Genomic DNA, 13,679 nt, shown 5'->3' on the forward strand with positions numbered 1-13,679 from the left:
TTTGGACACCGGATTTCAAGCAAGGGGATTGAGGTTGATAGCGCCAAGGTGGAGGTAATTGAAAAATTTCCACCACCAACTAATATTAAGGCAGTAAGGAGTTTCTTGGGTCATGCAGGATTTTACACAAGATTTATAAAGGATTTTTCTAAAATTGCTAAACCATTGAGAAACCTATTGGTTGCTGATGTTCCTTTTGTATTTGATGCTAAATGTCTGCATGCTTTTGAAACTCTGAAAGCAAACCTTACCTCTGCTCCCATCATAGCTCCCCCTGACTGGGATTTGCCATTTGAATTAATGTGTGATACTAGTGATTATGCTATAGGAGATGTTTTAGGACAGAGGCACGACAAGCTTATGCATGTCATTTACTATGCTAGTCATGTGTTAAATGATGCTCAAAAGAATTCCACAACTACAGAAAAAGAATTATTAGCTATTATGTATGTTATTGATAAGTTTAGGTCCTATTTAATTGGTTCTAAGGTTATTATTTATACTGATCATGCTGCTTTGAATTACCTTCTTACCAAACAGGATTCTAAACCAAGATTAATCAGATGGGTGCTACTCCTTCAGGAGTTTGATATTGAGATCAAAGACAGGAGAGGGTCAGAAAATCCAGTAGCTGACCACCTTTCCAAGATTGAACCTGACGAAGGCATGCATCCACCCACAGCTGTGACTAAGACATTTCTGGATGAGTAACTTTTTGTCATTCAGCAAGCTCCATGGTTTGCGAACATTGCAAATTACAAATCCTTCATTCCAAATGAGTAAAGTAAACAAGTGAAAAAGCTACTGACTGGTGCAAAGTACTACTTTTGGGAGGAACCATACCATTTTAGAAGATGCTTAGATGGTATAATCTGGAGATGTGTCTCAGATGAGGGAACACAGCAGATTCTTTGGCACTGTCATGGCTCTGATTATAGAGGCCACTTTGGTGGTGAAAGGACAGCTACAAAGGTCCTTCAGAGCGGTTTTTACTGGCCAACTCTCTTCCGGGACTCAAGAGCATTTGTGAAGAACTGTGACAGATGTGAAAGAGCTAAGAATCTCCTTGCCAACCATGAAATGCCACAACAGGGGATTCTTGAGATTGAGTTGTTTGATGTGTGGGGTATTGACTTCATGGGACCTTTTTCACCTTCATATTCTAACAATTATATCTTGGTGGCAGTTGATTATGTGTCCAAGTGGGTGAAAGCTATGGCTCTGCCCACCAATAATGCCAAAGTGGTGATGAGCTTTCTTCAGAGATATATTTTCAGCTGGTTTGGTGTCCCAAAGACACTCATTAGTGATGGTGGAAGTCACTTCTATAACAGACAGCTGGACTCACTTCTGCAGAGGTATGGAGTCTGTCATATAGTGGCAACCCTCTATCACCCTCAGAAAAGTGGACAGGTTGAGTTTTCTAACAAAGACCTCAAGAGGATTCTGGAGAAAACTGTCAGTATCTCAAGGAAGGACTGGTCTAGGAAGCTTGATGATGCTCTCTGGGCATACCGGACAACATACAAGACACCTATTGGCATGTCCTCTTATCAGTTGATCTATGGTAAAGCCTGCCACTTGCCAGTTGAGCTGGAGCATAGAGCTTATTGGGCAATCAAGTTTCTGAACTTTGATGCTCAAGCTGCAGGAATAAAGAGAATGCTTCAGTTGAATGAGCTTGATGAATTTAGATATTCGGCCTATGAGAATGCCATGCTCTATAAGGAGAGAACTAAGATATAGCATGACAAGAAGATTGCCATCAGAGTCTTTGAGCCAGGTCAGAGAGTGCTTCTGTTCAATTCAAGGCTCAAACTCTTTCCCAAGAAGCTGAAATCTCGGTGGTCAGTACCCTTTGTAGTAACCAGAGCATCACCGTATGGTCATGTGGAAATTCAGGAATAGAATTCTGACAGAAGGTTTACAGTTATTGGCCAGTGTTTGAAGCACTATCTTGGAGGCGAGATTGATCGCCAAAGGTCTGCTCATCTGCTAAACTAGTAGAACTGACCGTCAAGCTAGTGACGTTAAAGAAGCCCTTGTCAGGAGGCAACCCGATGTTTTCGTATCCTTTAGTCTGATTTCTTTTACTTTGATTTTGTTATTTAATTGGCTTTAGTTAAGTTTTTACTATTTTTCCTTTGTTTTACGTGTGTTTGGATCATGCAGAGTAATTAGAACAGAAACATGGACCTGAAGACAGAGTTTCTGACACCCTGGAAGAAGTTGTTTTGGATTGGTTGACGCCTAACTTCAAAAATTCAAGTTAGGCACCACATATATGCTGAATTTGGGTGTTACTTACTAGAGGGGTGGCGCCTAACTTCACCCCTTAAAGTTTGGCGCCAATGTTGCGTACAAGTTTGATGTTACTCTCGGGAAGGGTGGCGCCTAACTTGGCTACATCAAGTTAGGCGCCACACCAAGCGTTGGAACTGCATTCGATTCGAGAGGCTTGGAGTTAGGTGCCAGGTATCCGAAGTTAGGCGCCACACAATGGAGTAGAGTTGCATTACATTTGGGACACCTCAAGTTAAGTGCCCCATTGTTAAAGTTAGGCGCCAGATTGATATATCAAGGGAAGTTAGGTGCCAGGCCATACTTTTGCCCCAAGTTAGGCGCCCCTTATTCCAAGTTCGGCACCGGCTTCGAATTGCTCACCAAATCCAAACCATATCACCTTATTTGGTTAAGCAAATCTACTTTGATCTGGTCCCCATTCCCATCAAAACCCTCCCAATCAATTCCAAGATACCCTCCCCTTTTTCAAAGCCTTCACCCTTCCCCGCACCATCCCGTGACACTTTCCACCCAACGGAACCCAACCCAACCCTCTATATAAGCCCCCCTCCTTCCCACTTCAAGCCACACCTCAACACCCTTCACCCACCCTTCTATACACACTCAACTAATTCCAATTCCTTCCCCCAATCCTTCTCTTCAAAGAACAAGCCAGCTCCTCCCCCCACCATTCTCTTCACTTGTTCCACCCACTACCACAAACCTTCACCCCCTCTTCGAAGAACAACTAAACCCTTACCCCGACACCCTCCTATATTTCCCGGTGCCCCCTCTCATCTTCTTTACTTCTTCTGTCTTTCTTTATTTTGTCAAAAAAAAAAAGATCAGAAAAGAAAATTTTAGCATTAATTTTTAATTTCTTCTTTTTCACTTTCTTCTGTCTTCCCCTTTGTGTTCTCCTAATTTGATCAGGAACGAGCAAAAGTTTTAAGTTTGGTTTTGTCATTTTGCTTGTTGATTTTCTCTGTTTTCTATAATGGCACCCAAAACTAGTGCACCCTCAAACAAGAGGAAAGGCAAAAAGTCAGCCACCAATTCTCATGATACACACAGGTTCCGATCCAAGCTCCATGAAGAACAATTTTATGATCATACCTATAAGAGGGCTATAACTCTAGAAGTGAGACTTGCACTGAAACTGGATGAATATTTAGAAATCCAATTTGAAATTGAGAGAAGAGGGTGGAATTTTCTGTGCAGCCCGCACACGGAGGTTGGACAATTGTTGGTCCAAGAATTTTATGGAAACCTCTGGGTCACGTAAAAGGACGTTGAGGGTGTCAATGAGAAGGATTATAAGAGTTATGTAAGAGGCAAGGTCATTGATTTCATCCCAAGAAGCATCTGACAAGCCCACCATCTGCTGCGTCCACCTCAGCTAACTGCCTTTTACAGTGAGAGAATGCACAGAGACCAAGAACTAGATCAAGTTATTGAAGAATTACGCATTCTGGGTTTTCAGTGGAGGATAGGTGCTGAGGGGAAGCCGAACCAACTAAAGAGCACTGATCTTCTTCCTGTAGCTAGGGGATGGTTAGACTTCATTCGAAGTTCTATCATGCCTACTAGCAACCGGTCCGAATGCACTGTGGATCGGGCTATCATGATTTACTGTATCATGAAGGAAAAAGTGGTGAATGTAGAGGAAATCATTCTAGAACAGATAGACAATATTGCCTCTAATTCTCTTAAGAAGGTTAGGCTTAGTTTTCTGCATCTAATTTACCGCCTATGTGAAGCAGCAGGGGTAAAAGTGGAGAATGATATCCCCATTCTTATTGAGATACCAATTACCAAGAAGGCCATGGAGACTCACAGGGAACAGCACAGGGCCCCAAGAGAAGAGCAAGTTGAGGAGGAAGCTCAATAGGACCAGCCACTAGTGCCTCAGGAACACTACTGCCCTCCTCAGGAATACTGGCAGCAGCTCACCTTCTCCATTGAGGAGATGAGGGTGACACAGAACAACCGTTGGGAGTATCTCCCGACCACCCTCGATCAGATGAGAGCTGCTCAGGACTCTCAGCGCCAGGAGATTTCCTAGCTGAGATAGGATTATGGCCACCTGAGAGGACCATATGGATCACAGCTAGAGGAGAGAGATCCCCACCATGAAGATTGAGGTGGCTCAGTTACTTTTACTTCCTATATTATTTTGCCATTACTATGTTATGTCCCTGTTTTCTGCTATTTTGTCTTAGTTTCTGCATGATCCTTTGTTAGTTCAATTCCTAATTTTTAGTTTAATTTGCTATTTTAATTCTGTTATTTGCTTTTAATTTTGAAAAGCGTCTCATGTATCGCTCACTGAGCTTGAATTCAAAAGAAAAAGAAGAAGAAAAAGATGTATTGCATGAGAAATAGAGTTTATAACAAACAATAGTATTATTTACTTAAATGTGGTGGTATTCTTTGTGATTCTGAATGCATGACATGAACCATGCATATTTAAATTTGAATCAAAGGATGTTGATGTATAAAGAACAGGAATTTAGAGAACTATTATGAATTCTCTGAAGTAAATGAAAGCTTAATCCTTGAAGCAAAAGAAACAGCAAAAGAAAAATAAAAGCAAGGTCTAAGGCTCTGAGCATCAATGACTAGGGAGGTCAGACATGATTAAAAGCTCAAAGAGTTATTTCCCTAGTCATATGCTTGTGGTGTGAATGTGTCAAGTAATCCTTGAGACAGAACACTAAGAGTTGAGATCAAATGTAATTAACAGAGTATCCCAAAGGCTTTGAGCACCACTGTCTAGGAGTAACTGAAAGAAAAATCAGAACTTAAAGAGAGTTTCCCAGTTAAGTGCTTGTGGTGTTTTTGTTTCAAGTAATCTTTGAGACAAAACATTTAAAGTTACGGCTAGGCTTAGGGTGCAAAGCACCAAAGAAAAGAGAATTAAAGGAAATTTGCATTAAACTGAAGTATAAAAGATTTGAGAATTCGTAATATTATTCGGATTATAATTCCAAATGACAGTGACATTCCTCTAATTCAAAGGAGAGTGAGATGCCAAAACTATTCAGGATTGCAATAGGTAAACCCCACTTCAAGAAGAGACATGAGCCTAATTGAACTCTCACTTTTCATGCAAGTTCACTTCTTAAACCTGTATTAGTTTTGGTTGCTTGAGGACAAGCAAAAATTCAATTTTGGTGTTGTGATGCGTGAGCATCTTTCCTATCTTTTCCTAGTGAATTTGCAATTAAATTGTTGAGTTTAATCAAGAATTAAATATCTTTTAGCCACTGTGGATGATACTTTGAGTCATGTGCAATTCTGTTTATTTCAGGGGGCATTTGGATGGATTTGATGGAGTTTCTGTAGAAAAAGAGAAGAAAGCAAATGATGTTGTCAACCCTGACCTCCCTACACTCTAACATGAATAACTCGAGCTACAGAGGTCCAATTGACGTGATTCCAGTGGCGTTGAAAGCTAACTTTCAGAGCTTTCCAAGGATGTATAATAGTCCATACTTCTTCTCCAGCAAATCGGCAAGGGTGGCGCCTAACTTGGGGTTCTCCAAGTTAGGCGCCAAGACAAACCTAATCCATCAATTGCATGCTACATAAGTGGCGCCCAACTTGATTTTTCCCAAGTTAGGCACCAGGACTAAGAAAGAGACTCCAAGTTCACTGCCAAGGTGGCACCTAACTTGAGGTTTCTCAAGTTAGGCGCCAAGTACAATAAGCACACACAATTTGGTTCGGCCAGCATGAAGTTAGGTGCCACTCCCTTCCAAGTTAGGCGCCAACACCACCAACAACACACAATTTGGTTCGGCCACCATGAAGTTAGGCACCACTCCCTTCCAAGTTAGGCGCCAACTATAGGAGTCAAAGTGGTCCCCATTCATCAATTGAAGATGCACGAAGATCATCATTTAATTTTGATTAAACTTTATTTTATATTATAAATAGGAAAAGATATTATTTAGTTTTAAAAGATATATTTTACATTAATTAAGATTAGATATAAAAGGGAAAAGAATCAGCCATTCGGGCTCTCTCTTCTCTCTTACCTCATTTCGCAATTTACAGTTTTATAGAATCCTAGTTTTCTCTCTGAACCATGAGCAACTAAACATCCACTATTAAGGGTAGGAGCTCTATCTATTGTATGGATTGATACTATTATTTTTCTATTTTAATTCATGTACTGATTTCTACTTCAAGAATTGTTTTCGTTCTTTATCTTATGAATTTGGGTGGAATGGAAGTATGACCCTTGTTCTAATTGCATTCTTGTAAAACTTGGGAAAGCTCTTTACTTGAACAACAGCTTGAAAACAATTTCTCCTAAACTTCTAATTATCTGGACTTAACGGGATACATGACATATAATCCTCTTATACTTGAGTAATTAGCGTTTTGTGGCATATAAACTAAAATTGATCTTAACCCTCAAATTGGAATCAAGTGACCAAGGAATTGGTGGTTGATGAAGGTTAGAGGAGACTAAAAGGGTCTAAGAAATTAGGGTTTAGTCATATATAGTTTTCCAGAATTAAATCTTGCATGATTAAAATAGTTGGTAGGAAAAGTCAATCCGGAAGATAGATATCTCTGAAACCTTAACTGTTTTCTCCATACATATTTCATCTCAATTTGCTGCTTGTTTTTTGATTCTCTGAATAACTGTTTGATGCATTTAAACTCTCAACACTCTTTTCTGTTTGTCTAACTAACTAAATCACTTAACCATTGTTACTTAGTCCATCAATCCTCGTGGGATCGACCCTCATTCACTTGAGGTACTATTTGGTACAACCCAGTGCACTTGCCGGTTAGTTTGTGGGTTATAAATTCCACACCACTAATCTTGTTGGAAATCCATTGCAGAGTTATAACAAATCCAAAGCTAATCGAGAAAATTTTAGAAGTAACTGGTCGCAATTGAGTCACTAATCAAAAACTTAGTTAGTGAGGAATTAGCGACCGTTTAACAACTGATAGACTTTTCTCGCTTATTTCGTGTTGCTACTAATTTGTCAGAGAAAATGTTAGTCCTTATTCTATCCTTATTTCATGTTGCTAGTAATCACTAACCTCTATATAAATCCATGAAAAATTCATGAAAAGTTTGAAGCAAATTTGCCAAGCACGCTAATGTGATTTGTCATAATTTTGTCACTAATATAAAGCTATTTTAAATGGGAGAATAATTAATGTCCCAAAGTCATGACTAATAATTTACAATATTCTAGCAACATGTTAATTTTCAAAAATTTTACAAACAACTCAAATCAAAACCTTTTTCTTAAAAAAGATTTTTTTCCTATTAGATCACAAATTTGTCATTATTTTTAATGGAAAGTTTACTGTTAATTTGAATTAAAGTTTAAAATTAAAATATTTTAAAGACAAGTTTAAAAATTCAATATCTTTAGAAAATGAGAGTATAATGTTGATATTTTCAATCACAAAATATACTAGAAAAATATATAATAGATAAGATAATTAAATTGTTATATACGAGGCTTTATTTGTATATGATCTTACAAGTTTTATTATTAATTAGAATCATTTTGGAATTCATTCAATAAAAATTAATTTGAGCTAGCTCTTGAATTAATTAGGATCGTCAAAATGAGCCAAATCCGTCGGACTAGCTCGTTTACTTGACTTAAATAGATGGATATTTGACTCTAAAATCAAACTCGTAAAAATGCAAGTATAACAACTTAGCCATAGTTATCAGAACCGAACCGGCCGGCTGGTTTGACCAGAAAATCAGTAAACCGATGTCCTATCAGGTTCGGTTCATTATTAAGACCGGGCTTACAATTAACTCGGTCAACGACGGTCAAACCATTGAAAACTGGGTGGTTTTGTCGCGAATCAGACTCGGTTTAGGTGGTTGACCTGCACTTCCTCCTTGACCCACGCGCTCCACACATAGACCAGCAACATGTAGATCATTGTAGGAGCATCCATTTGAATTCCCATAAAAAAGTGGTGTCTCTAAAGGTCGATCTTTGAACTTGAGAGTGAGTAAAAGATGGATATTTGACTCTAAAATCATACTCATAAAAATGCAAGTCTAATTGACTTAGCCATAGTTATCAGAACCGGCTAGACTGGCCGGTTCGACTAAAAAACTAGTGAACCGATATCCTATCCGATTCGGTTCATTATTAAGACCGAACTTGCAATTGACTCGGTCAATGGTGGTCAAACAGTTAAAAACGGAACAGTTTTGTCACGAACCAGACTTTGTTTAGGCAGTTGACCCACACTTCCGCCTTGACCTACATACTCCACACCTAGACTGTAACGACCCAACTTCCAATACGTCATGATCGTACCAAAAGTAAGGCGTTATTGACCTGTTTTCTTTATTAACTATTTACTATTAAGCCTTTAGTTCAATATCGCGATTCAATTTTAGTAAAAATACCAGAAATTTTTTGTTTTTGTTAATCAAAATCATATAGCAAACATCACCAAGTAATAATAATCACATAATTATTGATAATAGTAATATTATACAAAATAAATTTAAATAAAATTCAGGTACAACTCCTATCCCTCTGCATAAAATAAAAACTAAAGTAACAAGGGCGAGGGAATTCTATGAAAATAACCTAACTCAAAAACTTATCTCATAAATAAATACTATAATCGCCCGCAGCTTCAAACTGAGTCTTCGAACCTGTGTCACTGAAAGGGTGGAAGATTTTGGGGTGAGAACAAACCACACGTTCTCAGTAGGGAATGGGAATACCGTAAAAGTAATGAAATAAAATGCAAATAATTAACATACTCAAGGAAACTATATTTTTATCAAACCCTTATGAAAATACTATTCTTGGTTTTTCTTTAACTAATTATTTACCTCTTCCAAAGAAAATCTCTAAGCTCAAAACAAATTCCAAAATATAAAACTGGTCGCATTAAGCATTTCTCAACCACACAATTAATTTTCAATCACAACATCAATTCTTACTCATCATCATACATTCACCAACTAATAGCACTAACAAAGATTCAATTCAACACACAAACAAGTCACAGCAAGGCAGACAGCACAATCACAGGAAAGTACAACGAGCAAACCCAATCAAATGCAAATGCACAAACAAGGATGATGCATGTCTAACCCTAGTGCAGGTAATGAGCTCATTTGTCGGTTACATACCCGCTCCCGACGTTACCCGGAGTCCTTTGACCAGGTAAGGCTTCCCTGTTGGCAACGCCCCTCGCAAGAGTCCTTTGACTTGTGAGGCAAACCACTGCAAGAGTCCTTTGACTTGCAGGACGGAGCTAGCCAGCTTTTATCTGCCCAACACACTCACTGTAAGAGTCCTTTGACTTACAGGAGTATGTGCTAGTTGTGTTTTCTCGATACCTCTGTAAGAGTCCTCTGACTTACAGAATAGCTTTATAACTAAGTATCCCAGGGAAGCGCTCTCAGTGGTCGTACCACCATCTATCTGACTGCCTTCACGCAGCAGATCATCACATAAATATCTCATGAGTTGCCATAACGCAACAAATGAATAAACATATCTCTTGGGTTGCCTCAAGCAACAAATGACCTTTCAACAGGTCCTCTGCTTTTTATTCTCTTTTATAATCATAAATACGCAAGCGGGACAAAATCCACGTCCTTGCCAACAATTTCATAAACTGAATACCTTTCCTCAAAAGAATCATTGTAATTATCATCATAAGTTATCATTCTCGTTATTCATCTCCAGTTACATATTCTTATACAATATTTCTCTCTCTCTTTATTCAATCATGTACAAACTTTACGACTTCTACTTTTGCAACCTCTTAACTCGAACCAATTTTAAAACTATTTTCTAATTTAATTTTCTTTCAAAAGACTCAAGAAAATCATTTATTTTAAATTCGCTAAATATTTTTCAAAACATCACCCTCTTAATAAAATTAACCAAATAAAACTCTTTTTCAAGTTTACTAACTTCCCAAAGACTCAAAAACCATCTCTCTTTACCATTCAAATTCAAATATTATTATTTCACCAAACTTCTAAAAAGATCATCCTTTATTTCAAACCTAAAACATAACTCTTTTCATATTGAATCAATCTCAAAACATAGTTTCTTTCTTAAATAGTCTAATTTTGAAACATAAACCTTTCTTTGGTAAATCAAATTTAAAATAGAATAATTCTTTTCTTAACTAAATGAAACTCAAGTAATATAATTTTCCAAATTCAAAGCTTCTAAAATAACTTTTCAAATGAAACCTCAGATTTTTATAAAATTTCGGCAGCACCTCCCCTAAAACTCGGACTTAGCCACCCTTACGGGTTCCCTCTTTCTCAACAAGTCTCCAGCCCCTTTTTTCAGCAGTTTTCATAACAGAATCCCAGTAGTCATTTTATCATAAAATAGTTTAACAATCGACATCCTAACATTAATTAAAATCAGAGTTTTCATAGACCATTCTTTAAAAGTAAATCAATCCAGCTTCTAATATTCCAAACATCATCCTTTCATATTTCCAATTATTTTTAAAGTTATTTAATTATTAGTAAAGTTACCAATTTATTCTAAAGATCATACTTTAAGAAAATACTTTAGTAATCAACCTTCAATCATTTAACCGTTCTCGAAATCAACTCTGGTTAACCTTAAATTAACCATAACAACCAACTCAACATAATCAGCTAAAATATGAATTTCCAACAACTCTGAAATAATCAGAAGGCAGTCACAATTAAACCATTATCACAACCATTCCAAACCGAGCACAAGCTTGAATCAGTTCAACACTCAGTACATTATTATCTAGTCAAATTAACCTATCCAGTAACCAATAATTTCTCAAACAAGCTTGCAACAATATCCACCATCATCAATTACATTTCAATTTCACAACTAAATCAAGAAAATCAGCATAACCAGGAAGTCGAATTATTATTCACTTTCAAACAATTCAATCATGGCTCACAAATCACAATTCACAGCCTCAAATCAAAATCAGTTTTAATACCACACCAATCTTATTCCCACAACCTCATTCCAAACTTAATTCCACCAACCAATTCCACTACCGTTACAATATATCAAATAACCAGCACATCATTCAATTCAATATAAATCCGTCAAAGATCAGAATTTCAGTCAATTTGCAACCATCAAGCAAACCAGCCTATGGCAACCAGCTCAACATAATCAAATAGCAGGATTCTCAGTAATTCCAAACAATCAGAAAATTGGAAATAGTTACAGCCTCAAATCAAAATCAATATCATCAATTAATCACTTACAACCATGAAACCGGCCACAATCACAGCCAAGTCAGAATCAATAAATCATGACACAGAAAATTAGTCTAACCATTATAAAATTATTTATATACTCTTAAAATTTACTATGTTATTTCAGAAAATCAGGTTCTCAAGACAGTTTAATCCTTTAAGTTCTAATCCTTCAATAACCACCAAAATGAATTTCAGCCAGTCACAAGTCAAATTCACAGCCATTCATATATATCAGATAACTAAAATCAACAGCAAGCACTTATTCTCAATAATTAGAATATAGCCACATCTCAACCAATTTAGCATAATCCCCTAAAATCAGAATTTTCAACAATTACATCAAAATCAGAAAACCGATATCAATCATAGCCTCAACCAGAATTAATCTTATCAATTAATCTATTACTCACAACAAGAACACCCAATGATATTCACAGCCACACTCTAAAATCAATAAATTAGTTGAAATACTAGAAAATCATCTCAATACCAAACGTAATCCAAATTTCACAATCTCAAATCAATCAAGCTTATTTCTATCAATTAATCATAATTATAAATTATTAGCAATTACTCATTAAACCTCATTGGCATTCATAAGTTAAAACTGTTAATTTTGAAATAAATCCCCTACCTCAATTAGCCGGAATCGTATTATTTAACGTAACAATTTCCTTTATCCCCAATTTGTGGCAGGTAGTCATTCCAATACAATTGGAACGGCAGCGGCATCACCCACAACTCTAGTAGCAGCAACAGATATTTTGGAAGGGAATTTAATAGAGGCTGAAGCAAACACAAGGGTAAAACAGAACAGATCATCAAAGGAGCGGTAATCAGAATATTGATTGCAGAACAAAACCTATCTTACCAAAAGAAATACGGGAATGGAGCAGTAGCTCTGGTACTCGGAAAAATAGAAACCAGAGAGCAGGGCATACGTCTTAGCAGCAGCAGCACCAATCCAATCGGTTAGAACAGCAGGGACACCAACGAAGTAAGAACGACAAAACAAAAGAGAAGCAGAACAGAGTCGAGAATATCAGAGGAAAATACAAGATTGTTACAGAGCAACTGGGGTTCAGAGGTAGTGGTTCTCATGGCTATGGCTTAAATGACTTACCATGAACGACGACGGTGACCAGGAATTCCGGCGATAGCGGCAGCAGAGGAACGGTTCCTCCCCTGTGCATCTCCTTTCTCACACGTCTCGTCCTCCTCTGGCTCTCCCTCTCTCCAACGACGGTGACTACTCCACTCTCCTCCACGGCGGCGCCGAAGCTCAGGACGGCAACGCGAGCTCAAGCTTCATAGACGGGATGGCGGTGATGGCAGCTCTTCCCTCTGACCTCCATTGCATCTCCCTCTCGACGCCTCTCCCTCATCCCTGTTCAACCGGCACCAGGGCGGACTCCACGGAACGGCGGCGACAGGCAGAGCACGAACAACGACGGCGACGGGAGGCACAGCGACATCTTCTTCCTCCTGCTCCTGGCTTGGGCCCGTCTCCATCCTCTGGTTCCTTTCGCGACGGTCTGACTTAAACAGCAATGGAGGCGCGACGAAGGCACAGCGGCGCTACTCGAAGCTCCATGGACGGCGGCGATAAAGCCCTCAGCAGCAGCGATCCTGGCTCAGCAACTGCACTCTCTGTTGATCTCTTCCTCCCTCAAACGTGGCAACGACAGCGACGGCGGCACCCAACCAACCGGCGCCGTCCTCTTCTCCTTCTTCCTCTCTTGTCCGTGTGTGAGTTTGAGTGAGGCTGAGAGTGTTACACTGAAGAGGGTGAAAGAGGGGTGGGGTGCGGCTGAGGCAAAGGGAAGCTAGGGTTAGGGTTCCTCAATTTGCAAATTAGGTTTCTGATTCAATTTGGGAATTTGGGGTTAAAAATTATGAATTTTATAAAAAAATATGGATAGTTATGAATAGATATTTTGATAAAATTGAATAGTAGAGTAATTTTAGAATCAAATATACTCTGTTAAAAATATTTAGGAACATTATTTATCAACATATTGCTAAGTTCAATCAATTATTTCTAATTTAAATTATAAAATGAACAAGTTAATTATATTTTGTGAAGTACAATTTTAATTTAAATATCAATTTTTTAGATTAAATCATACAAATC

At 38.1% G+C, this 13,679-nt stretch overlaps 1 long non-coding RNA gene across 1 annotated transcript; it reads right to left on the bottom strand.

Moving 5' to 3' along the window:
• Positions 1 to 8,755: 8,755 nt before the first annotated feature.
• On the bottom strand, positions 8,756 to 13,429 carry LOC112742083 (uncharacterized). The gene is made up of 4 exons (XR_003171849.3): positions 12,669 to 13,429; positions 12,417 to 12,488; positions 12,180 to 12,331; positions 8,756 to 8,967 (listed from the first exon to the last, which is right to left on the bottom strand). It is a non-coding gene; the product is annotated as an uncharacterized lncRNA (long non-coding RNA).
• Positions 13,430 to 13,679: the final 250 nt, after the last annotated feature.

This window comes from Arachis hypogaea, chromosome 14 (assembly GCF_003086295.3).
Source record: "Arachis hypogaea cultivar Tifrunner chromosome 14, arahy.Tifrunner.gnm2.J5K5, whole genome shotgun sequence".
In the NCBI taxonomy this organism is placed as follows: domain Eukaryota; kingdom Viridiplantae; phylum Streptophyta; class Magnoliopsida; order Fabales; family Fabaceae; genus Arachis; species Arachis hypogaea.